Source organism: Rhinoraja longicauda, chromosome 3 (genome assembly GCF_053455715.1).
Source record: "Rhinoraja longicauda isolate Sanriku21f chromosome 3, sRhiLon1.1, whole genome shotgun sequence".
NCBI classification, from domain to species: Eukaryota; Metazoa; Chordata; class Chondrichthyes; order Rajiformes; family Arhynchobatidae; genus Rhinoraja; species Rhinoraja longicauda.
The window spans coordinates 83757701-83783570 of NC_135955.1; the positions used below are offsets into that span (position 1 = coordinate 83757701).

Genomic DNA, 25870 nt, shown 5'->3' on the forward strand with positions numbered 1-25870 from the left:
ACGATATTTACCTTAGTTGACTCAGCAGGTGGAGTGTCTGAGGAGCAGGAATAGATTAATGGCTGTGCTGAAAGAAGCTTTTGACTCCATTTCTCATTTACGTTGCCCCTTGGCAACATTGGCGGAAAACTCGGCATCAGGTCCCACATGTAAACTAATGACATCCAGCCCTGCCTCACCAGCACCTCCCTCAAACCGTCCTCCGCCTACAATTTATCATGCTGCTCGTCTGGCACCCAGTGCTCAGTCGGCTGAAATTTGTTCTAGTTAAATATAAAGGAACAAACATTGTCTCTATTCCCGCACAACCGATTCCATCCCTCTCCGAGACTCAACCAAACGCTGCAAAAACAGGACATCCTATTTGATCCTGAGCAGAGCCTCTGTCTGCATCTTCTCCCCCTCATCCACATTAATCATTTGGATGGAATACTTTATTGTCACATGTGAGGAGGCGCAGTGAAATTCTTTGCTTGCGTACACAATGTATACAAATAGCAGCTACTTATGGCGCTGACAAAGTTATAAAGCACGCCGGCTCCTCCTTTTTGCTTCCCCCCCCCCCACGCCGGATCCTCCATTGCTCCTCCCCTCCCCCCTCCCGGTGGTCCTCCAAGCTCTCATCGACCGTAGACTGCGGGTCAACCCGCGAGGCATCGCCGCCGCCGAGGCCCCATCGCCGCGAAGCTTCACCGCTGCCGTCGCTTCACCACCGCCTAAGTCTCACCGCTGTCGACGCCCCACTTCACACCTCCGTGGTGCCGACCCGGGCCCCAGCCGTGAGCTCTGTTGGCTGCTCCACCGACACGGACTCCGACACGCGAGGCCCGGCTCCTCTGTCTGACCCGCGAGGCCCTAGCCGGGCCCAGACTCGGGCTTCCACCTTTTTCCACCTCTGTAATATTTCCTGGCTCCAACTGTAAACATAGAAACATAGAAAATAGGTGCAGGAGTAGGCCATTCGGTCCTCCGAGCCAGCATGGCTGATCATTTAAAATCAGTACCCCTTTCCTGCTTTCTACCCATATCCCTTGATTCCGTTAGCCCTAAGAGCTAAATCTAACTCTCTCTTGAAAACATCCAGTGAATTGGCCTCCATTGCCTTCTGTGACAGAGAATTCCACAGATTCACAACTTTCTGGGTGAATAAGGTTTTCCTCATCTCAGTCCTAAATGGCCTACCCCTTATTCTTAAATTGTGACCCCTGGTTATGGACTCCCCCAACATTGGGAACATTTTTCCTGCATCTAGCCTGCCCAATCCCTTAAGAATTTTATATGTTTCTATAAGATCCTTCAAATACTTCAAATACTGCTGAATCCACCTCATTGCCTCCACTCATTCCAGCCTGGTTTTCCATCATGTACAGCCTGTAAACTTGAAAGTCCATCTAAAACTCTGCTACTCGTATACTAACTCCATTATTATCGCCAAAATCAGCTACTCCTAGATTTAATTTGTTTCATCTTTGCTTTCAAATCCCTCCACAGCCGTGCTGCTCGGTCCTCTTGTACCACTGATTTTTCTCACAGTATTGTTGGCAGCATTTATAGACAATAGGTGCAGGAGTAGGCCATTCGGCCCTTCGAGCCAGCACCGCCATTCAATGTGATCATGGCTGATCATTCTCAATCAGTACCCCGTTCCTGCCTTCTCCCCATACCCCCTGACTCCGCTATCCTCATTTCAACATTCACCTGAGGTCTATGCCTTTACTGAACCTCTCCACTCTTTTAAGGTGCCCATCTTCATAAGTTCAGGAGTTATAGGAGCAGAATTAGGCCATCCGGCCCATCAAGTCTACTCTGCCATTCGATTGTCCCTGATCTATATTTCCCTCTCAACACCATTCTCCTGCCTTTAGTTTAGTTTAGTTCAGAGATACAGCGCGGAAACAGGCCCTTCGGCCCACTGAGTCTGCACCGACCAGCGCCCCCCGCATATTAACACTATCCTACACACACTAGGGACAATTTACACTGATACCAAGTCAATTTACCAACAAGCCTGTACGTCTTTGGAGGAAACCGAAGATCTCGGTGAAAATCCACAAGGTCATGGGGAGAACGTACAAACTCTGTGCAGACAGCACCCGTAGTCAGGATCGAATCCGGGTTTCCAGCACTGCAAGCGCTGTAAGGCAGCAACTCTGCATAACACCTGACACCCATACTAACCAAGATAATCAAGAATCTATCAATCTCCACCTTAAAAATATCCATTGACTTGGCCTCCACAGCCTTTTGTGTGCTGATCAACTGGCAGAGGTGTTCACCAACAGCTTCAACCTCTCTCCGAGTCAGTCTGTGGTTCCCACCTCCTTCAAAGCATCCATCATCGTTCCTGTTCCAAAGAAACCAGTAACCTCCTGTTTAAATGACTACCGTCCTGTCGCACTGACATCAGTCAAAACTCACATCTGCTCCTCTCTCCCACCTGGACAAAGGAAATACATATGTGAGAATGCTCTTTATTGACTACCGCTCGGCATTCAACACTATTATTCCCTCAAAGCTCCTTGACCTTGGACTGGAGACCTCCATCTGCGGATGGATATTCGATTTCCTGACGGGCAGCCCCCAGGTGGTGAGAATTGGCAGCCACACCTCTTCCTCACTGATCCTCAATACAGGCACACCACAGGGCTGTGTGCTCAGTCCTCTCCTGTACTCCCTGTTCACGCACGACTGTATTGCTAAGCACAGCTCAAACATCATCCTAAAGTTTGCTGACGACACGACCATCTTGGGCCTCATCACAGACAACAATGAGACGGCCTACAGAGAGGAGGTAAAGGCACTAAACAGCTGGTGCCAGGAAAATAACCTCTCTCTCAATGTCAGCAAAACTAAAGAGATGATCATGGACTACAGGAGACAGAGGGGGAGTGGACACCTCCCCATCTACATCGGTGATGCTGAGGTTGAAAGGATCAGCAGCTTTAAGTTCCTCGGTGTGCACATCACTGAGGACCTTTCTTGGATACTGCACACGGACAAAGAAGGCCCACCAGCGGCTCTTTTTCCTGAGAAGACTGAGGAAGTTTGGCATAAACGCCAGCATCCTCACAAACTTCTACATCGAAGCCTGCTGACGGGCTGCATTACAGTCTGGTACGGGAACTGTTCTGCCCACAGCCATAAATCACTACAGAGAGTGGTGAAGACGGCACAGCACATCACTGGCAACTGTCTCCCGCCGGCCGTTCAGGACATTTTCTACCGGCGGTACCTGCGGAAGGCACGCAGCATCATCAAGGACCACAGCCACCCAGCACGCAGGCTGTTCTCCTTGTTACCGCCAGGCAGACGATACAGGAGTATGGCTGCGTGTACCACCAGACTTAAGAACAGTTTCTACCATCAGGCCATCAGGCTTCTGAACGCATAAGCACATTTCACATCATATATGTTGATTATTTTAATATTGTCTTTTTACCTTATTAATGTCATTTTTATCTTATTTATCCTTGGAATATTACTGCTGAGGTGACCCGTTGTCTTGTCAAATACATTTCATTGTATCGTTGACCCTGTGCCAACCTACATATGACAAATAAAATTATTATTAAAAATTATTATTATTATAAATTGTAGATTGTCCCTAGAGTGTAGGATAGTGTTAGTGTACGGGGTGATTGCTAGTCGACGCGGACACGGGCCGAAGGGCCTGTTTCTGTACTGTATCTCTAAAGTCTGAAGTTTGAAAACTACAATTACTTGTTTATACCAAAGATAGACACAAAGTGTTGGAGTAACCCAGTAAGTCACGGTAGCGCAGCGGTAGAGTTGCTGCTTTACAGCGAATGCAGCGCCGGAGACTCAGGTTCGATCCTGACTACGGGTGCTGTACTGTAAGGAGTTTGTACGTTCTCCCCGTGACCTGCGTGGGTTTTCTCCGAGATCTTCGGTTTCCTCCCACACTCCAAAGACGTACAGGTTTGTAGGTTAATTGGCTGGGTAAATGTAAACAATTGTCCCTAGTGGGTGTAGGATAGTGTTAATGTACGGGGATCGCTGGGCGGCACGGACTTGGTTGGCCGAAAGGGCCTGTTTCCGGCTGTATATATATGATATGATATGATAAGTCAGGCAGCATCTCTGGAGAAAAAAAGGATGGGTTACATTTCGGGTCAGGAAAATTGTTTCTCATTTATACCTTTTATGGCTTTCGATAGAAAATATTGTAATAGAAAACCTCACTTTGGCCCAATCCAATTGGTGGTTTTGGGTAGAAATCTTAGTTAAAATGCACATTCAGAAAAACTAAAAAAATATATTTTGGGCCAGAAGTTATAAAAAATAACTGAAGGTTAAAAAAACCCCACATTTTTAATTAACTGCAGTGGCATGTTTGATTGCTTAGGAGCTGCCTGTGAAATAGATCTGATTTACTTTCAAGGCAACGAGCCTAGTGCTAGTAAATTAGGACACAGGATTAGATGAACATTCTGGAGTTTAATTAGTTAACGTATATGAGGGAAGGAGAACATTTTTCATGAGTAAATGTTATCATTTGTATGATGGAGTAAATGTTTAGATCCTGTGGAATGAACTGACTACTGTTCATGAATAATCTTTAATTTCTAGAATTTAAATCTTTTCATTTTGCTCACTGATCAATCGACCAACATGCCAGAATAATCAAAGCTGAGGACAAGAAGACTATAATTAAAATAAGAGGGAAGGTAGGAAAGTGAAATACAAACAATTTTGCAAGATTCAGCAAAAGATTCAGCAAAAACAACCTACTTTTATTGAACATCGTTAATGTAGAAAAACAAACTAAAGTGCTTCATCAAACAGGATTTGGAACTGTCACTTCTGTGTTCATTTTTTGGGATCAGGGCATCACTCTCAAGGCCAGAATTTGTTGTTCATCTCTAATTGCTCCCTGAGAAATAGTGATGACAACAGAACAGTTTGCTGCGCCTTTTAGAGTCAGACAGTCACACAGCATGGAAACAGGCCCTTCAGCCCAATGTGCCCATGGCCACCAAGATGTCCCATATACACTAAACTGAAGGTCCTGCCCTAGTTTGACTTTGCAACACATTTGCATTCAACTCCATTAACCATTCCTCAGCCCATTTCTCCTGCTGATGAAGAGCCTGCTGTAATTTTGATCATTTACGGCATGGTGGCGCGACGGTAGAGTTGCTGCCTTACAGCGAATACAGCACCAGGGATCCGGGTTTGATCCCGACTATGGGTGCTGTCTGCATGGAATTTGTACGTTCTCCCCCCGTGACCTGCGTGGGCTTTCTCCGAGATCTTTGGTTTCCTCCCACACTCTAAAGACGGACAGGTTTGTAGGTTAATTGGCTGGGTAAATGTAAAAATTGTCCCTAGTGGGTGTCGGATAGTGTTAATGTATGGGGATCGCTAGTCGGCGCAGACACGGTGGGCCGAAAGGGCCTGTTTCCGTGCTGTATCTCTAAACTAAAGTAAACCATCTTCACAATCTATGAAGATGTCATCTGCAAACTTACTAGTCATGCCTTCTATATTCTCATCCAAATCATTAATATAAACCACAAACAACAATGGGCCCAGCACCAATCCGGGAGGCACACCACTAGTCACAGGCTAACCAATCTGAAAATCAACTTTCCACCATCCCCTCTGCTTCCCTCCATGAAGCTAATTCTCTATCCAGTCGGCTAGCTCTCCCTGTATCCCATGTGATCTAACCTTCTAGAGCAGACCACCATAAGGAACCTGATCAGATTTCAGAGGGTATTTTATGAGTTGGCCATGTGGAGCGACTCTGGACAATAAGATAAGCAAGACTAGGGTCAAAAGAGAAAGCTTATTTTCTATCCTTAATGGATTTCAGTGAAATAGATGTGGTTTTATGGCAGCCGAGAAGTTTTTGTTTTGTGAGCCTCATTACTAGTTATTGCTTAAGGAGATATGAAGGAGATCATGAAATATGCTTACAGGAGCCCATAAAGAGAGGTTTGGAGGGAGAGGGGGAATTCCAGAGTCATGACCTTCGTGAGCTGGAGGGATATCCACCTTTCATGAAATAACCATAATTGGGGTTACACAAGAGGTCAGAATGGGAGGAGCCAAAAAGCTGGAGAAGATGGTAGAAAAGGGACTATTGAAATATCTGAAAATGAAATTGAGGAGCTGTTTAGCTGGGAGCCACTGCAGGTTAGGAAACACAGGAGTGATTGATAAATGGTACAGTGTGCATTAGGCAGAGGCAGCAAAGTTTTGGAAGAGTTTAGTTTAATGGTGTGATACAGGAGACCTGACTATTTAAAATGTAAAAACAAGGAACTGCAGGTGCTGGTTTACTCAAAAAAAGACACAACGTCAAAGACACAATGACGTAACTCATCGGGTCAGACAGCATCACTGGAGAATACTGATAGGTGACGTTTCGGGAGGGGACCCTTCTTCAACTGATTGTGTAGGGGGAAGGAAGACAGCTGGAAGAGAGGAGGGGCAGGCCAAAGCAGGTAATAGATGAACACTGGAGAGGGGGGAGGTGGGGTTGATAGGCAGATGTATGGACAAAGGCCAGAGATGAAAAAACAGAAGGTGTGAGACAAAAGGCTGAAGAGTTGCGAGTTGTGAAGCCAAAGGAAGGAATGTAGGTAGAGGGGGAAGGGGGAGGGGAGAAATAGGTGTGAGTCCAGCTGGGGCACAGGGGAGGGAGGGAGGGAGCAAGAGGGTGAAAGGGGGGGGGGGGAGTTGTTAGAGGTTACTGTGAATTGGAGAATTCCATGGCCGTACAGTAGGGTGGTAAGCTACCCAAGTGGAATATGTTAAAATAGTCGAGAGGTAACAAAAGCATGGACGAGTATTTCAACAGGAGATGAGCTCTGGCAAGGGGGAAAGTTTATGTCAAAGTTAATGTATAGCATCACATCGATGTTTGTGGAGTCGATCACTCGTTCCTAATACAAGCATAATGTCAAGGTGATGATCAATCAGGTTCAGCAATCGAGAGTCATCGGGGAGAGGGATGGAATAAATGACTGTAGAATAAGTTGATCATGCCCGCTGCCATGCCGGCAGCTTGCTTGCACAGCTGTGACCGCACATTTTACGGTGAGTCTAATTGGGCAACCTCCAAGTTCCAACTAACCGCGCGGACCGCTGATGCTAAGATCCAACCCCGCGAATATCCCAGTAAGTTTTAAACGTTTTTTTCCACAGCTGAAGTGGCAAGGATGATCAGCCATGTGTAAGCACTGCTCAAAGTAAATACTTAAACTATTATTCTAACACAGTTAAGTGACAGAAATTAAAAGCATTAAGATTACGTACATTCAAGAAAAATATATGTGCGTGCACTTACCATTGCAATCAAGTTTGGGTCACCCCATTAAAAAGCGGTGCAGTACATACTCTAATCATCTCTGAAGTAAAGCTGAAGGGCCAGAGGGGAAAAGAAGGCCACCCCCATCTCAGCACACTTGCTGCCGATGGCAGATTGCTCTCCAGTGCATTCCTGATTTCTGTGCTGCAATGCTTAGCCCTGGAACTGAGGAACAAGCTGACCCAGGCAACTCAGTTCCCTTCAGAACCACCAGCTGAATGTCTCCTTTTGAAGATCTCCCTAAAATTGGCAGCCTTGGTTTTCTATTAATTTATGACTTGGATTGTTTCGTCTGAAATGAAATGATGGAACTTCTATTTTTAATCAAATGGCACACATCAGAGAGGAAATCTGCTAGAATGCCATATGGGGTCATAAACTGTGAAATTTACTGCCATGGACCAACAAAGGACATCAATGATACTCCATGTGTGAAAATGGCCTGTGTTTGTTTGAACTTATTCTATAAATGCACAGCTGAGGTTTTGACATTGATGGTAGAAATGCCTTAATGTCAATTTGGATTGGGGTAGGATGCGGGGGTTGTCAACTAACTTGAAACATGATGTAGCTGGAAATAAATCAATTAGTCCCCTAAATCTAATATATTGTGAATCACTCTGAACAGAGAAAAAATAAAAACAAATTTATTGAGACCTGATATGCCATTATTGGCTTTAGAATTATTTGCATATTATATTCAGAAATATTTCAATGTAAAAGCTAGGAATGGGGTGGCACTGTGGTGCAGCAGTTGTTGCTGCCTTATAGCGCCAGAGACCCAGGTCTTGACTACAAGTGCTGTCCATATGGAGTTGGTCCTTTCCCCCCGTGACCTGCGTGGGCTTTCTCCAGGTGCTCCGATTTCCTACCACACTCCAAGGACGTATAGGTTTGTAGGCTAATTGGCATGGTAAAAATTAAAATTGCCGGAGTGTGTGTAGGTTAGTGTTAGTCATTGGTCGGCGTGGACTTGATGGGCCAAAAGGCCTGTTTCCTCGCTGTTTCTCTACACTAATGTAAATAGTTTGAACAGACTGATATATTTGGCAATGGAATGACCAATTTAGAATTCCAAGTTAATATAATTAATATGCGGCTTTGGAAAAATACCAACCAATACTGATAAAGCTCCACAATAAATCCAGAAGAACTTTTCAAAGTCGGGGTGCAGCCTCACAGTGCAAATCAATCAAAAATGACGAAAAGGAATTGACATCAGGTGAACTAAATTCAAAGATAAAGTTGTTCATGAAACCTTTTAACCATCCCTCCCAGCACAAAGCCATGCTCTAAGAGAATGCGCACAGGAGATATTTTTGTGGCACAATTAGTGTCAATTCTCTGGTTCCTCTGCGCACAGTTTACTTTGGCAGTATCGGGTCAGTACATTTACTCTTATGGTCCCTACCCTAAGGATAAACATTGAAGTACTGGTGGACAGATTCCTGTGGTGGATCAGTCTGTTGGCTAGTCATGGCACAGAAATGCACAATCAGCTTAAAAAAGAAACGTTAATCTGCAGTTATCCATAATCAAAAAACAATGTTTAATATAGTGAGGTGCGGGACTGGGTTTCATCTCCCCTCCTACGATCAGTCTGAAGAAGGGTCTCGGCCTGAAATGTCACTTATCCATGTTCTCCAGAGAGCTGCCTGACGTTCTGAGTTACTCCGGCACTTTATGTCCTTTTGATTTTTTAAATATAGTGAACAAATGCAGTTTGCATAAAATAAGCCAAGTCTGTTTGCATCACTATAAAATGCTGTGTACAACCCTGGCAGATTAATATATTTGCAGATGAAAGCGATAGATCAAAATATGAAACTGCACTGCATGATATTGCTAGAACATTGCAAGCTTTTACATCTCTGTTTGAAAAAAATGTTTCAATTTGATCACATGAATCTTACCTCACATAAAAGAACTACATAAACTAACAATTATAGAGTCATAGAGCGATACAGTGTGGAAACAGGCCCTTCGGCCCAACTTGCCCGCACCGGCCAACAATGTTCCAACTACACTCGTCTCACTTGCCTGCACTTGATCCATATCCCTCCAAACCTGTCCTATCCATGTACCTGTCTAGCTGTTTCTTAAATGATGGGATAGTCTCAGCCTCAACTACCTCCTCTGGCAGCTTGTTCCATGCACCCACTACCCTTTGTGTGAAAAAGTTACCCCTCGGACTCCTATTAAATCTTTTCCCCTTCACCTTGAACCTATGTCCTCTGGTCCTCTATTCCCCTACTCTGGGCCAGAGACTCTGTGCATCTACCCGAACTATTGGCCAATTAGTCTCAGAGGTAAGTTACAACTGCTAGATAGAGTGATGAACATATTGATGAAGGGGGAGCAATGATCAAAGTGAAATTATTGGAGTATTAGAGGACACGCTTTAACTTTTGGAAGTCACATGCAAAGCCTGATGCTGAAAGAGGCAGCCAAGTGCGATAGTCAATGCGAGGACCACAAATAATTGAGAAAAGCAGGAATGTTGTTAACTTATGCATGTTAAGGTTATATTCTGAGAAAGAATACACCTTTTTTTCCTATGCTCAAAATGAGAGTTAATAATAGGACTCCAATCACAGTTAATTTCATGGTAATCTGCTCAACACATCTGATGATAATTTTGAACTTGAAGGTTTCCAGAATGTAGCTTTTGGCACACCTGCAACATTTCTACTTGTCATCATGCCAGTTTAATTTATTTTCCCTTCATTTAATTCAATAGATGCTGGTTTTACTGTCCCAGAGTCTCTCTTGCAAACGGTTTTCATTTAAAAATCTATGAATAATCTGCTTCTCCAGCTCTGAGCGTCTGAAAAGCCTCGGGGAGTTGAGGTTGGATTTGTGCGCACATTTAAAGATTACATAGGCAGTGTACAAATATTAAAAAAGAACCTGCATTTTTTTAATTAGGAGTGAAACGATTTTGCATAATATACCAGACATGACGGAATAAATATGATGCGGTTGTCTTTAACAGCAGTGCTTTTTAAGTGCATGTATATCAGTGCAATGCTCTCTTTGAACTGATATCAGAGAAATGTTGCTTTATTCTGGGCAAAGGAAGGCCTCCAGCACTTTCATGATAGTATCAAAGATTAAACATTTTCAGCGAAAAATAACAAAAAATCATTGAGTGCTTCACATTATGTTGGACAAAAAATTGACTGCAACTACTAGAGCATCCATATGCATAGTTACACATGGAGATCTAGACTCCATTATCAGTGAATCTCTGTTCCTCCATTGTTTGAACTGTTTTTCATTTTTATCTAGCTTAATCAACAGTAATCAGTGGAATTGTGAGAACTTGTCTATGTTTAATAAGTTCATCATCTGTGGTCTTCAAAGGTTCCCATGTCCACGAATCCCAAACATTTTTTTCACCAAATCTTTTCCGCAGCCAGGTATAGCCAGCTATAAACTACCTTTCCTATCATAGTCATAGGGTCATACAGCGTGGAAACTTGACCATGCTGGCCAACATGTCCCAGCTGCACTAGTCCCACCTGCCTGCATTTGGTCCATATCCCTCTATACCTGTCCTGTCCATGTACCTGTCTAACTGTTTCTTAAACGTTGGGATAGTCCCTGCCTCACGTAGATACGGGGAGAATGTACAAACTCCGTACAGACAGCACAAATGTCGGGATCGAACCTGGGTCTCTGGAGCTGTAAGGAAACAATTCTACTGCTACGCCACCATGCCACCCTGTGCAGGGAATGGATGAGAAAGTGGTATAACATAGAACTAGAGTGAACCGATAATCGATGGTCAGCATGGACTCTGTGGGCCAAAGATCCTGTTTCAATGTTGTATCTCTAAACTAAAACTGAAGATGAAATGGAGCAATCTAAAACTCTGGAGCAACTCTGGCACAGTGGTTGAGTTGCTACCTTACTGCGCCAGAAACCCAGGTTTGATCCTGACTATGGGTACTGTCTGTACGTTTTCCTCGTGGCTGCGTGGGTTTTCCCCAGGTGCTCCAGTTTGTTTCCACACTCCAAAGATGTACAGGTTTGTAGGTTAATTGGCTTTGGAAAAAAGTTATAAATTGTCCCTAGTGTGCAGAATAATGCTAGTGTACGGGAATCGCTGGTTGGCACAGACTTGGTGGGCTGAGAGGGCGCTGCATCTCGAAACTAAACTAAACTAAACCTGAATAAACCACAAGATGCAGGAAGATGTAACTGAGGATCCTTCTTTTGGTTTGGCCGAGCTCCTTAAGAAATTATGATTCTTAGAAATATGAATGGAATGTCATTACCTTATTATTTATCACTAATTTAACTTGGATAAACTACTTCAAACGTAACTTTGTTTTGTAATAATTCATTAGTGTTGTAAATCATGCATGAATCATAGATTTTTGTATCAAAATTTGGTTTTATCACTTTGAAAGTTTAATTAAAACCTGAATATTTTAATACCAAATATTTATTCTAAATAGATCGTACAAAAATCGGAAAACGACCGTCTCTCTGCTAATTTGTCCTAATATAACTGTGAAACTTAAAAGATTCAAGTGCAGTACTTGAACTGAGCTACATTTACCACCCCTCTCGAAATGTATGTCGACTCTTAAATCATTTATATAAACTATTGGCAGGTAATTTATATTACTATGACAGTGTCATCCACATCCAAAGAAAACAGAAACAGGCTGTCACTTATATATTCCAAACTAAAAATAGTGCTGTTCCGACTTGGTAAAGATGATGAGTATAAGGGGGAAGTATTGAGATGCTGGCAATGTCTGAGCCATTAGTCTGTTCAAGTGATGTATATAAACAGTACGCATCTTCAAGATAGTTTATTTGGGGATATTATGTTATATATTCCACAGGAATAACCAGTGTGCTGATTTGTTTACGATGGCAGGAGAGAGCAGAACAAGCTTCTACTTATTAAAATTGTCATTCAGCACAAAATCAGGATTCAGCGACTTGGACCAGGCACTTGAGCAACTTAATCAGGTCAACCACTTCCTTCCTGTTCTGCACCTATATCGATCTCTGTAAACAGCATTTACTCACCCTGCCCACTTCATTCGGGGCAGACAAACCAGACTTTTTTGTGTAGCTTTCCATTTCATCATTCCCTGCTGCGTCTGTTTGTAAACCGTGGCTATTTAAAGCTCTTAAAGCAGAAAGCGTTCCAATTCCAATTGGTTAGCAAAGCTTACAAGTGGTAAGTTAAACAGCCTGTCCCTGCAACTAGAGATGGGAGCAAAGCATCTGCCGGACAGGGGATGTCTTTAATCACCCAGTGGTCCCGAGGATTAGGAGGAACTTCTTTAGTCAGAGGGTGGTGAATCTGTGGAACTCATTGCCACAGAGGAGGCCAAGCCATGGGATATTTTTAAGGCACAGATAGCCAAGTTCTTGATTAGAACGGGTGGCAAGGGTTATGGGAAAAAGGCAGGAAAATGGGATTCGAAGACAGATATCAGCCATAATTGTTGACAGGTGCTTTGGTTTTCTCCCACATCCCAAACATGTGCGGGTTTGTAGTTTCATTGGCCTCTATTCCCTTTAATTTAGTTAATTTTGTTTAGAGGAACAGCACAGACACAGCCCCTTTGGCCCACCGAGTCCGCACCACCCAGCGATCCCCGTTACATGAGCACACACTACACACTAGGGACAATTTACAATGTTTACCAAAGCCAATCAACCTACAGACCTGTACGTCTTTGGAGTGTGAGAAAAAACCGGAGCACGTGGGGAAAACTTGTGCAGTCACGAGGAGAACGTACAAACTCTGTGCAGACAGTACCCATAGTTAAGATCAAACCCGGGTTTCTGGCGCTGCGCCACCATGCCGCCCATATTTCAACATGACTTCCATCATCATTGACCTGGGGAATGTTACACGCAATTCAGTCTACAAGAAAGGAAAAATTGAATGCTCGGGTCTAAATGCCACCACATATCATATCATATCATATATATATACAGCCGGAAACAGGCCTTTTCGGCCCTCCAAGTCCGTGCCGCCCAGCGATCCCCGTACATTAACACTATCCTACACCCACTAGGAACAATTTTTTTACATTTACCCAGCCAATTAACCTACATACCTGTACGTCTTTGGAGTGTGGGAGGAAACCGAAGATCTCGGGGAGAACGTACAAACTCCTTACAGTGCATGAATATCAATATGTAAAATTATCCAAAGCATATTGGAATTCTTCTTTATGGTATCAATTCTATCCAACTCCATATTAAATTCTGATTTGGTTTAATTTGTGCTGTGATTTTAGTTTGTACCCTTGTCGCAACACCAAATTCATCTCTTGAGTCACATCATAGTATTCAACATATGTGCAACGTGTCTCTTTGAGAACTGGGACATTTACCGGTCTGGGATATAAGGTTTAGGCTTAGGTTTATTATTGTCACGTGTACCAAGGTACAGTGAAAAGCTTTATTGTGGATGCTATGCAAACAGATCAGATATACTATACATAAATACAATCAAGTCAAACTTAAGCACAATAGAGTAGAACAAAGGGGAGGGTACAGAGTGCATAATTTAGTTCTCAGCATTATAGTGCACCAGTTTCATAGGCAATGTCCAATGTCCACAGTGGGGTGGAGATGAATCAGACAATACCCTTGCTTATTGAAGCATATTTCAAAAGCCTGATAACAGAGGGAAAAGCTGTTCCTGAGTCTGGCAGTGCACACTTTCAAGCTTCTGTACCTTCTGCTAGATGGGAGCAGGGAGAAGAAATAACGACTGGGGTGTGAGAGAGAGTTCGATTTGGCTCTTAGGGCTAACGGAATCAAGGGATATTGGGAGAAAGCAGGAAGGGTACTGATTTAGAGTGATCAGCCACGATCATATTGAATGGCGGTGATGGCCTACTCCTGCACCTATGCTCTATGTCTATGTCTATGTCTATGTCTATGAGACAAGACTTTGATTATGTTGGCTGCTTTACCGAGGCGGCGTGATGTACAGATGGAGTCAATGGTGGGAGGTTTGGCCTGTGTGATGGACTGGGTTACATCTATAACTCTGCAATTTCTTGTGGTCTTGGTCAGAGCTGTCTCTGAACCAAACTGTGATACAACACAACAGGATGCTTTCTAAGGTGCAATCTGTGGAGGGTTGTCAGAGTCGTTGGAGACATGCCGAATTTCCTCGGTCTCCTCGGGAAGCAGAGTGTTGATAGTGTGTATTTTCCACCAGTGCAAATACCTGCAAATCTTTGTATTTTCTTACAATACAATACAATACAATACAATATCCTTTATTGTCATTGTACAAGTACAACGAGATTTTGATTGTCGCTTCCATATCGATGCTATTAAGTCAAATATTAAATAAATCACGGCGAACATGTAAACAACATGAAGGGGGGGGGAGGAAAAAGAAAAGGGGGGAACAAGGTAAAGTGCACAAAAAAAAGGTTCATCCAGGGGTCAGTAGTGCCGGATGTCCCCGGGGGCAGTGACAGTTCATGGCGGGCTCTCAGCAGTTCCGATTCAGAGCAGCTATAGCTCTAGGGATGAAGCTGTTCCTTAGTCTGGAGGTGTGGGCGTAGAAGGCTTTGTAACGTCTGCCAGATGGAAGTAGTTCAAACAGACGGTGGCATGGGTGTGTGGAGTCCTTGTGGATGCTGGTGGCTTTCCTGAGGCAGCGTGCATTGTAGATGTCCTCCAGGGCTGGCAGTTGTGCCCCAATTATCCTCTGCGCTCTGCCGACGACCCTCTGAAGAGCTTTCCTGTCCGCTGTCGTACAGCTGAGATACCACACATAGATGCCGTACGTCAGTATGCTCTCTATGGTGCAGCGGTAGAAGGTCGTCAAAAGCTGTTGTGGCAGACCGACCTTTTGTTAGTGTTCTCAGGAAGAACAGCCGTTGCTGTGCCTTTTTGACCAGTGCAGCAGTGTTGGTGAACCATGTGAGGTCCTGTGAGACGTGTTTGCCCAGAAACCTGAAGCTGGACACTCTCACCACTTCGTTCCTGTTGATGAGGACTGGAGCGTATTCCTCATTCTGTGACTTTCTGAAGTTGACAATTAGCTCCTTGGTCTTAGTAGTGTTTAGGGACAGGTTGTTCTCTGAGCACCAGCACGCCAGGTTCTGCACCTCCGCTCTGTAGGCCGATTCATCATCTTTGGGGACCAGACCGATCACCGATGTGTCATCTGCAAATTTGACGATGGTGTTGGTGGCGAATGCGGGGACACAGTCATGTGTGAAGAGGGAGGAGAGGATGGGGCTCAGTACACAACCCTGTGGTGTGCCGGTACTCAGGGTGATGGTGGAGGACAGGTGGAGGCCCATTTTCACTGCCTGAGGGAAATTCAGGATCCAGTTGCATATATGCGAACTGAGGCCTAGCTGGTGGAGTTTGGAGGTGAGCTTGGTGGGGATGACTGTATTGAAGGCAGAGCTATAGTCTATGAATAGCATCCTCACGTAAGTGCCCTGCCTCTCCAGGTGAGTCAGGTTCTTCCCATAGGATGGAATATTAGATGTAACCGCACCTTGAATTATTGCCTGTTTGTGAACCAATACATTCTCATTGCAATAAATTATTTTAGCGCAACACTTAAAATCTGGGATTCCATTGTTTCTCTTTACGGAAAAAAAAAGTGGATTTTAATGGGTCCTGAATGCTCATGGAAATATTGAAAGGCTGCGTGATTAGATGCTATCCCTTTGCTTCAAGGAATGGAAAGCTGTATATTAGTTGTATGCTTTTTAATGAGAAGTCAACCCTGAGATTACCAAAAAAGTGCGCAGGTTGCCATAGATTCAAATCTATGTAATTATTCAGATTGAAAGTCATTTGACTGAGAACACCTGAGGACATCAGTCTGAAGAAGGGTCTCGACCCGATACGTCACCGATTCCCTCTCTCCTAGATGCTGCCCGACCTGCTGAGTTACTCCAGCATTTTCCAGCAGATGAGAGGGGATCTTATCGAAACGTATAAGATTATTAAGGGGTTGGACACATTAGAGGCAGGAAACATGTTCCCAATGTTGGGGGAGTCCAGAACAAGGGGCCACAGTTTAAGAATAAGGGGTAGGCCATTTAGAACAGAGATGAGGAAAAATCTTTTCAGTCAGAGAGTTGTGAATCTATGGAGTTCTCTGCCTCAGAAGGCAGTGGAGGCCAATTCTCTGAATGCTTTCAAGAGAGAGCTAGATAGAGCTCTTAAGGATAGTGGAGTCAGGGGGTATGGGGAGAAGGCAGGAACGGGGTACTGATTGAGAATGATCAGCCATGATCACATTGAATGGCGGTGCTGGCTCGAAGGGCCGAATGGCCTCCTCCTGCACCTATTGTCTATTGTCTATTGTCATTTTGTGATACCTTCAATTTGCACCAGCATCTGCAGTTATTTTCCTACACACCTGAGGACAATAGTTCAGAGGCACTTGGCCAGATCTCACCCTGCATAGAATGGTACTCACTGTTCTCCCAGGCCCATCCTCATTTTTGCTGAATGCAGAAGGCTTACCGTACTGATCCAAATCACCCTGAAGCCTAATGGGTTGGTGTGGACACTAATAGAAGGATCAGAAGTGCAGTGAGAAAGCCCGCCCCTGAAATATTCCTGACACCCTTTGACATCTGGGCCAAAGCTGGGCACTTCACCAATGGTATAAGCATTAGCGAGTTTTAATGGATGTTATTTATTCACAAAATGCTGGAGTAACTCAGCAGGTCAGGCAGCCTCTCGGGAGAGAAGGAATGGGTGACGTTTCGAGTCGAGACCCTTCTTCAGACTGATGTCAGTGGGGCGGGACAAAGGAAGGATATAGGTGGAGACAGGAAGGTTATCTTGTGAATAAATACCTTAGATTTGTACCAGCATCTGCAGTTATTTTCTTATACTACTTTAATGGATGTTAAATCACTTTGACGTTTAGAGAAATGTAATATTGTGACGATTCGTCGTCGTGGCTACCCCTCGAGGTCGAGGATGATGGTTTACGTTCCGTTGTAGACAATAGACAATAGATGCAGGAATAGGCCATTTGGCCCTTCGAGACAGCACCGCCATTCAATGTGATCATGGCTGATCATCCACAATCAATATCCCGTTCCTTCCCTCTCCCCACACCCCCTGACTCCGCTATCATTAACTGTATCTAACTCTCTCTTGAAAGCATCCGGAGAATTGGCCTCCACTGCCTTCTGCCTTGTTTTTATGAACTCTCAGGTGGCTTATGAGTCCAATACTGAACGATCCGAAGAGGATTGTGACGATTATCCTTGAACTAAATGATAAATTGCAATTAAAAATATTTTTAAATAAAAAAAAGTAAATTTAACTGTAAATTACCATATGATATGTAAAAATAATTAAAAACAAAAATATAGTCATTTTTAAAGCAAATAAATTACCTCTCCATTGCTCATCAAATTTTCCAACCGGCCACCTTATTGTCGGGCACTTAATCTAGTTTAAGTAACTGAATAGCAATGGTTCTCAGCAGAAAGACTGCATTATCTGCAGAGATCCAGCCTGTGGTAGCTGCTCTTTCAGAAACTAGTGGGTGTGCTGTGCGATTGCCTAGCAACTAACCATGTGTTTCGAGCAGCAGCAGCAGCAGTGAAGCTGTTGTATCTCAGCAATGCCCCATCTTCCCCATCCTATATCCTAAGCAAGCGAGAGTAGGACATGGTACAAGGTCGACACGAGCTGCAGCAGCTGTGACTGGATCATGTGCAGCAGTTCGGAGCACCACAAGGTCACCTGAATTGCAGTTGATGTAAATTGAAACCCAGCAGCCACCTGGTCCACTTACCCTTTCAAATTGTGATCACATAAACAGCCAGGGGTTAAATATTGTACACAGACCACACAAAAGTAAATGCCTGATTGCAATGCAATGCCAATCACAAAACAATGAGTTGAAATTAAAGTCTCTATATTTTACCTTGAAAATCCTTGTGTAATTAGGTTTTTTGTTTAGTTTAGTGGAACAGTATGGAAACAGGACCTTCGGCCCACCGAGTCCGTGCCGATCAACGATCACTCGTACACTAGTTCCATGTTATCCCAGTTTCACATCCTACACACTTGGGATAATTTACAGAAGCCAATCACAAAACAATGAGTTGAAATAAAGGTCTCTATATTTTACCTTGCGATTCCTTGTGTAATTAATTTAGTTTAGTTTAGAGATACAGAGTGGAAACAGGTGCTTTGACCCACCGAATCCGCACCGACCAGCGATCCTCATACACCAGCACTATCCTACACACTAGGGACAATTTACAATCTTTACCGAAGCCCAATTAACCTACAAACCTGTACGTCTTTGGAATGTGGGAGGAAACCGGAACACCTGGGGCAAACCCATGCGGTCACAGGGAGAACGTACAAACTCCATACAGACAACACATTGTCCCTAGTGTGTAGGATGGTATTCCATACAGTCGGCAACTCTACTGCTGTGCCACTGTGCTGCCCACTGTGTGGAAAAAATGATGAGGGGGGCACGGTGGCGCAGCGGTAGAGTTGCTGCCTTACAGCGAATGCAGCGCCGGAGACTCAGGTTCGATCCTGACTACGGGCGCCGTCTGTACGGAGTTTGTACGTTCTCCCCGTGACCTGCGTGGGCTTTCTCCGAGATCTACGGTTTCCTCCCACACTCCAAAGATGTACAGGTATGTAGGTTAATTGACTGGGTAAATGTTTTTTTTTTTAAATTGTCCCTAGTGTGTGTAGGATGGTGTTAATGTGCGGGGATCGCGGACTCGGTGGGCCGAAGGGCCTGTTTCCGCGCTGTGTCTCTAAATCTTAAAAAAAAATGAGGGTTTTCTTTATTGGAAGGTGGGGAAGTGCAGAGGTATTGCAGCTGATATTTTAGCCATCTTAAAGGCAGACCCAAAGCCTACATCAATGTAGCAGAAACTTCAGGAGGTTTGTCACTTTAGCCTTCTTGATCCCCAACATCTTCCCTTCTCATGTGCAGATAATGGTGCCACAGTAGAGTTGCTGCCTTACAGCGCTTACAGCCTCAGAGACCCGGGTTCGATCCCGACTACGGGTGCTGTCTGTACGGACTTTGTACGTTCTGTGAGTTTTCTCCAAGATCTTCGGTTTCCTCTGGAATTTAGAAGGATGAGAGGAGATCTTATCGAAACGTATAAGATTATTAAGGGGTTGGACACGTTAGAGGCAGGAAACATGTTCCCAATGTTGGGGGAGTCCAGAACAAGGGGCCACAGTTTAAGAATAAGGGGTAGGCCACTTAGAACTGAGATGAGGAAAAACTTTTTCAGTCAGAGAGTTGTGAATCTGTGAAATTCTCTGCCTCAGAAGGCAGTGGAGGCCAATTCTCTGAATGCATTCGAGAGAGCTGGATAGAGCTCTTAAGGATAGCGGAGTCAGGGGGTATGGGGAGAAGGCAGGAACGGGGTACTGATTGAGAATGATCAGCCATGATCACATTGAATGGCGGTGCTGACTCGAAGGGCTGAATGGCCTCCTCCTGCACCTATTGTCTATTGTTTATTGTCTCCCACACTCCAAAGACATACAGGTTTGTAGGTTAATTGGCTTAGTATAATTGTAAATTGCCTCCAGTGTGTGTAGGATAGTGTTAATGTCGGGCGATCACTGGTCAGTGCAGACATCTCTCTCACTACATTCCACGTGGTATCTCTAAACCTAACTAAACTAAACTTGTCGGCTTCTGCAAGTTGCAATGAGCCTGGGAACTGCTGTACTGCAGGGTATTTCTGATCTATTGAGAGGTGTAGAGTAATACTTTGGGATGCCAAAGAAGGCAAATGGTAACTGATGCCACCATGTACCTGCACTCTACAGCCCTGACACACAGATGTTTGGGATAAACTGGGCAAAAAAAAGACAGGAATTTGGTGGAATTTGGCCAGCTGCTATTTCATACCTTGCTCGATATTCAACAGCCCTGATATACCGTAGCTCATACATTCTGAAGGTCTGGTATCCCACAGAGCTGATATTTAGTTTAGTTTTAGCTTAGAAATAGAGCATAGAAACAAGCCCTTTGGCCCAACAAGTCCACGCAGACCAGCGATCACCCATACACTAGTTCTACTCGACACGTTGGGGACACTTTTTTAACCGAGGACACCAATTAACCTACAAACCTGTATGGATTTGAGATGTGGGAGGAAACCAGAGCACCAGGAGAAAAACCACACGGTCACAGGGAAACCATAAAAGCTCTGTACAGACAGCGCCCGTAGTCAGGATCGAACCCGGGTCTCTGTGCTACAAAGCAGCAACTCTACCACTGCACCACTGTGCCGCCCTAATTCAACAATCGTTGTTGCCTGGTCAGAAATGTAAGGGAAAGTTAGCTTTTGTAAATAGATAGGCCACAGCTTTCATCCACCCAAGAACATCAAATTAAACTTTGGGTGATCTTTGAAATTTCCGCTGTTTGAAGAGAACTGAGAGTTGTGATCAGCTTAAGGACCACTGGCGATAGTTTAGTTTAGTTTAGTTTAATTTAGAGGTACAACACAGAAACAGGCCCTTCGGCCCACCGACCTTTGATCCCCGCAAATTCACAATATTCTACACACGCTAGGGACAATTACATTTTCCTGCACAGGGACAATTACATTTATAGCAAGCTAATTAATCGACAAACATGTATGTCTTTGGAATGTGGGAGGAAACTGAAGATCACAGAGAAAACCCACGCGGTCACGGGAAGAATGTACAAACTCCGTACAGACAGCACCCGCAGTCAGGATCGAACCCAGCACTGCAAGTGTTGCAAGGCAGCAACTCTACCGCTGCGCCACCGTGCCACATGGCGGCAATAGTGTACCAGTGCTTGGGATTGTTCAAAGTATTCCGCAGTTGTTACCGTTATCCTAACTACAGACTGGGGTCCATGTTCTTTAGTCGTTAAGAGATAACTACTCTTTACAATATAACAAATATAATATGATTGTTTTGAATAGCAATGGAAGTAACATGGGGAGATAAGAAACTGCAGCTGCGAGAATCTTGACTCTCTCTCTCTCTCTTTTTCTCTTTTTTTCTTTTTCTTTTTTTCTCTTTTTCTTTCTCTCTCTTTTTCTCTTTTTTTCTCTCTCTCTTTTTTTCTCTCTCTCTTTTTCTCTCTCTCTTTTTCTCTCTCTTTCTCTCTCTCTTTTTCTCTCTTTCTCTTTTTCTCTCTATCTTTTTCTCTCTCTCTCTCTTTTTCTCTCTCTCTTTCTCTCTCTCTCTTTTTCTCTCTCTCTCTTTCTCTCTCTCTCTCTTTCTCTCTCTCTCTTCTCTCTCTCTCTCTCTCTCTCTCTCTCTCTCTCTCTCTCTCTCTCTCTCTCTCTCTCTCTCTCTCTCTCTCTCTCTCTCTCTCTCTCTCTCTCTCTCTCTCTCTCTCTCTCTCTCTCTCTCTCTCTCTCTCTCTCTCTCTCTCTCTCTCTCTCTCTCTCTCTCTCTCTCTCTCTCTCTCTCTCTCTCTCTCTCTCTCTCTCTCTCTCTCTCTCTCGCACAGTGACGCAGCGATAGAGTTGCTGCCAAAAAACGCCAGAGACCTGGGTTCGATCCTGACTACAGACGCTGCCTGTGCGGAGTTTGTACGTTCTCCCTGGGACTGCGTTGGTTTTCTCTGAGTGCTCTGGTTTCCTCCCACATTCTAAAGACGTGCAGGTTTGTAGGTTAATTGGCTTTTGTTAATTGTTTCTAGCGCGTAGTATAAAACTAGTGTAGGGGTGACCATTGGTCAGAGTGGACTAGGTGGGTTGAATGGCCTGTTTCCACGCTGTATCTCTAATACTAAAAAGCAAACAAACTCTTCCTCCCTCTCTTTAAGGAGGCATGGTGGCATTACATAAAATTGGAGAATTCAATGTTCATTGGGTTGCAAGTGGAATGTGTGCTGTTGTTCATTTTGCACGTGAGCTTACTCTGGCGATGGATGGGGTCCATGACAGAAACGTCGGTATGGAAATGGGAAGGGGAGATAAAATGGTTAACAACCGGCAGATCCAGCAGGGTTTGGCAAGTATTCATCGAAACGGTCGCCAAGTCTACGCTTGGTCTCGCCAATGTGAAGGAGACCAATTTGGGAACAGCGGAAGCAGTAGATGAAGTTCGAAGAAGTGCACGTGGACCTCTATCACACCTGGAAGGGCTGCTGGGGTCTTTGGATAGAGGCGAGGGAGGGGGGTTACACTATCTAATAGAGTAACAATGAACAACCAGCTGGTGACAGAATACCTTGACTGGGAGGACAACTCGCCAGGCAAAATATGCAAAATGATCTTGTGATGCTGCTCTCTGCTCATTTGAATAATAATGGGATATGTATCTCCGTAAAGAAAGACGTTTGGGTTAGTAATGCATTGCTGCAATTACTTAGTAAGATCAATTTGATTATGTTGTCAAATAGGTTGCAAAACAATCCATTTATTGCATGCAACCAACTCTTTGTTATGGAGTAACATTGAGTGAAATACACTTTTTGACCTTTATTTTCTGGGTGAAAAGATAACTTGGACCAATTCTTTTCATCCTGACTTTCTACACATTTTGAAGGACAGCCGAGAATGTTTGTAGATCTCTTCACTGTGGGGGCTTAGAAGGTGGAATGAATTGGCATGAAAATGTAATCTTGAACAAGTCCTGGAAATGTAATTGGTTTTGCAAATTCCAGCTGGTCAATCTGTTTGCCAATAAGTTTGTCACTGATCATCCTGAGCTCATTCTCCCTTGCAGGCATGGATCTTAGATCTTTTGCAGCTTCTTTTTTGATGTGGGCATTGTTGGCAATATTTTTACCAATGGTGCATAGCGTTTGAAAAGATTGTGTTGCATCTTTCTTGAACTGCTGCAAAACTTCTGGTGCAGATATTTCCATATTGTTATAGGATAGGGGACTCTAGGCTTTAGATTGATTGACAATGAAGTTCTGATATATATATTAGGACGCAGTATGAAGGGCCATGATCCGAAACATCACCTATCCATGGTCTCCAGAAATGCTGCCTGACCCGCTGATTTACTCCAGCACTTTGTGCCTTTTTTTTGTGTAAACCAGCATCTGCAGTTCCTTACATCTTCAGAAGGACGGAAGGAATCTGGGATGGCAGCATTCCAACGAGCAGCCAGTTATATCCTCACTAGTGATAGAGGAAGCAGGATTGGGAAGTGCTCTTGGAAGAATCCAAAAGAGTAAGAAACCCTCATGCAAACTCCACATAGACCTGACATGAGGGCAATATTGGACTCGGCCCCCTGCATCTGTAAGGTAGGGCAACACCTTACCACTCAAGGTCCAAGTCTATTATTATCCCCTCACAGTTTACTACACTTCAAACATTTTGTCATCTGCAAATTTGGAAAAGTTGACCTTTTCACTGTTATCCTTACCACTTCTATATATTAAGAAGATAGTCATAGTGAGTCATAGTCATACAGTGTGGGAACATGCCCTTCAGCCCAACTTACCCACAAGGCCAAAATGTCCCAGCTACACAAGTCCAACCTGCCCGCGTTTGGTCCATATCCCTCCAAACCACTCCTATCCATATACCATGTCCTTGTACCTGTCCACGTACAGGTATCCATGTACCTGTCTAACTGTTTCTTAAATGTTGGGATAGTCCCTTCTTCAACTACCTCCTCTGGCAGCTTGTTGCATACACCCACCACCCTTTGTATGAAATGGTTACCCCTCAGATTCCCATTAAATCTTTTCCCCTTGAACTTAAACCTATGTCCTCTGATCCTCAATTCACTTACTCTGGGCAAGAAACTCTGTGCATCTACCCGGTCTATTCATCTCACTTGTTGTCCTTATGTTGACCTCTAGGGTTCTCCATGCCACACTTCCCTCCCAATATGAAAACTAACCTTTTGCCATCACACTCGATCTCTTGGTACCTTGTCAATTTCCTATGCAAGCTGCTACATAGCCTTCAATCCTGATAACAGGCAAGAGACATATTTGCATTGGAAGTAGTCTAAAGGGTCACCACATTGAGTGGTGGGATGAAAGGGCTGTCATATGATGAACAATTGAGAAGACAAGAACATTCATTGGAGTTTGGAAGAATGGGGTACCTTATTAATATTTGTTCTTGTAAGATTCTGCAAAGCTTACAGAATAAATGCTGCGAGAATAGTTACCCTCAGAGGAGAATCTGGAACTGTGGACATAGTTGCAGAGTAGAGGATCCACCCACTGATGATGGAGATGAGGAAGAATTTCCTTTCTCAGAAGTTGTGAATCCTTGTCATTCTGAATCCCAGAGATTGTGGAAACTGAGTCGTTGAGCACATTAAAGGCCAAGGTAGATTTTTAAATGAGATTGGAGCCAAAGGTTACAGGGAACATGTAAGCAAAAGGAGCTGAGACCAAGATGAAATGATTTTTTTTTCAACGGTTGAGCAGGCTGCTCTCACTTCTTGCTTTTTTTAGAAACAATCTGTGGAAATATTTCTTCACAATTAGCGATGCATTAATTATGCAAGGCACTATTTATAATAATAGCACCACACTGCAGAGGAACAAGCTTTTGGCCCGTTGAGCCTGCACTGATCCTCAAGCACCTATTAAAACTGATCGTGTGCTAACACCATTTTATTCTCGCCCGCCTTCCCATCTTCTCCCCATTTCTTTCACTTACCTGCTCACTAGCAACAATTCACAGTCTCCAATTACCCTGACAATTCACTCATTTTTTCAGATGGGGGAGGAAACTGTGACACTGAGGGGAAACCCACTTGGTGACACTGAGAACATGCAAACTCCGCACAAACAGCACTGGAGGTCAAGACTGAATCTTGGTCATTGGAGCTGTGAAGCAGCTCCACATACCCTGTGAATGCACTGTCCATTTCTTTCGGGAACTTCAGGTCGAAGTCACTTCACCCAATTTGCACCATTTGAACTTCTTTGCCAAGCTCCTATTATTTATTGTCCTGCCATGATTGCATTCTGAATGCATTCAAGAGAGAGCTAGATAGAGCTCTTAAGGATAGTGGAGTCAGGGGGTATGGGGAGAAGGCAGGAACGGGGTACTGATTGAGAATGATCAGCCATGATCACATTGAATGGCGGTGCTGGCTCGAAAGGCCGAATGGCCTACTCCTGCACCTATTGTCTATTGTCTATTGTCTATTTGTCTCCTGACTGTCAATTGAACAAATTAAAACAAGCACCAGTTCTGCTGCAGCTCTGGAGCCCTATTTTGTACCCCTAATGCCTAACATCGAGCATAGATTATTAAAAAAAAAGTAGAGCACAGTAACCAGCCCTTTGGCCTACAATATCTGTGCTACACAGATAGGCCAAGATAAACTAATCTCATCTGCCAACACATGATCCATACCCTTCCATTCCCAGCATATCCATGTGCCTGTCTGAAACCCTCTTAAACACCAACATTACATCTGCCTCCAGCAGCACATCTGGCAGCATTTTATGGGTAGCATGGACATTATTAAAAAACAAAGCACAGTAGAGGCTGGTTAATAAACAAAAGGACACAGAGTGCTGGAGTAACTCAGCAAGCCAGGCAGCAT

The 25870-nt window shown here is 44.1% G+C and overlaps 1 protein-coding gene and 1 long non-coding RNA gene across 3 annotated transcripts in view; one reads left to right on the forward strand and one right to left on the reverse strand.

The window, feature by feature from the left end:
- The window catches only part of hapln1b (hyaluronan and proteoglycan link protein 1b), a 105350-nt gene that overhangs the window by 20023 nt on the left and 59457 nt on the right, over positions 1-25870 (forward strand). The window lies entirely within an intron of this gene.
- On the reverse strand, positions 614-17835 carry LOC144592137 (uncharacterized). Its single transcript, XR_013547096.1, has 3 exons — positions 17734-17835; positions 3440-3543; positions 614-917 (listed from the first exon to the last, which is right to left on the reverse strand). It is a non-coding gene; the product is annotated as an uncharacterized LOC144592137 (long non-coding RNA).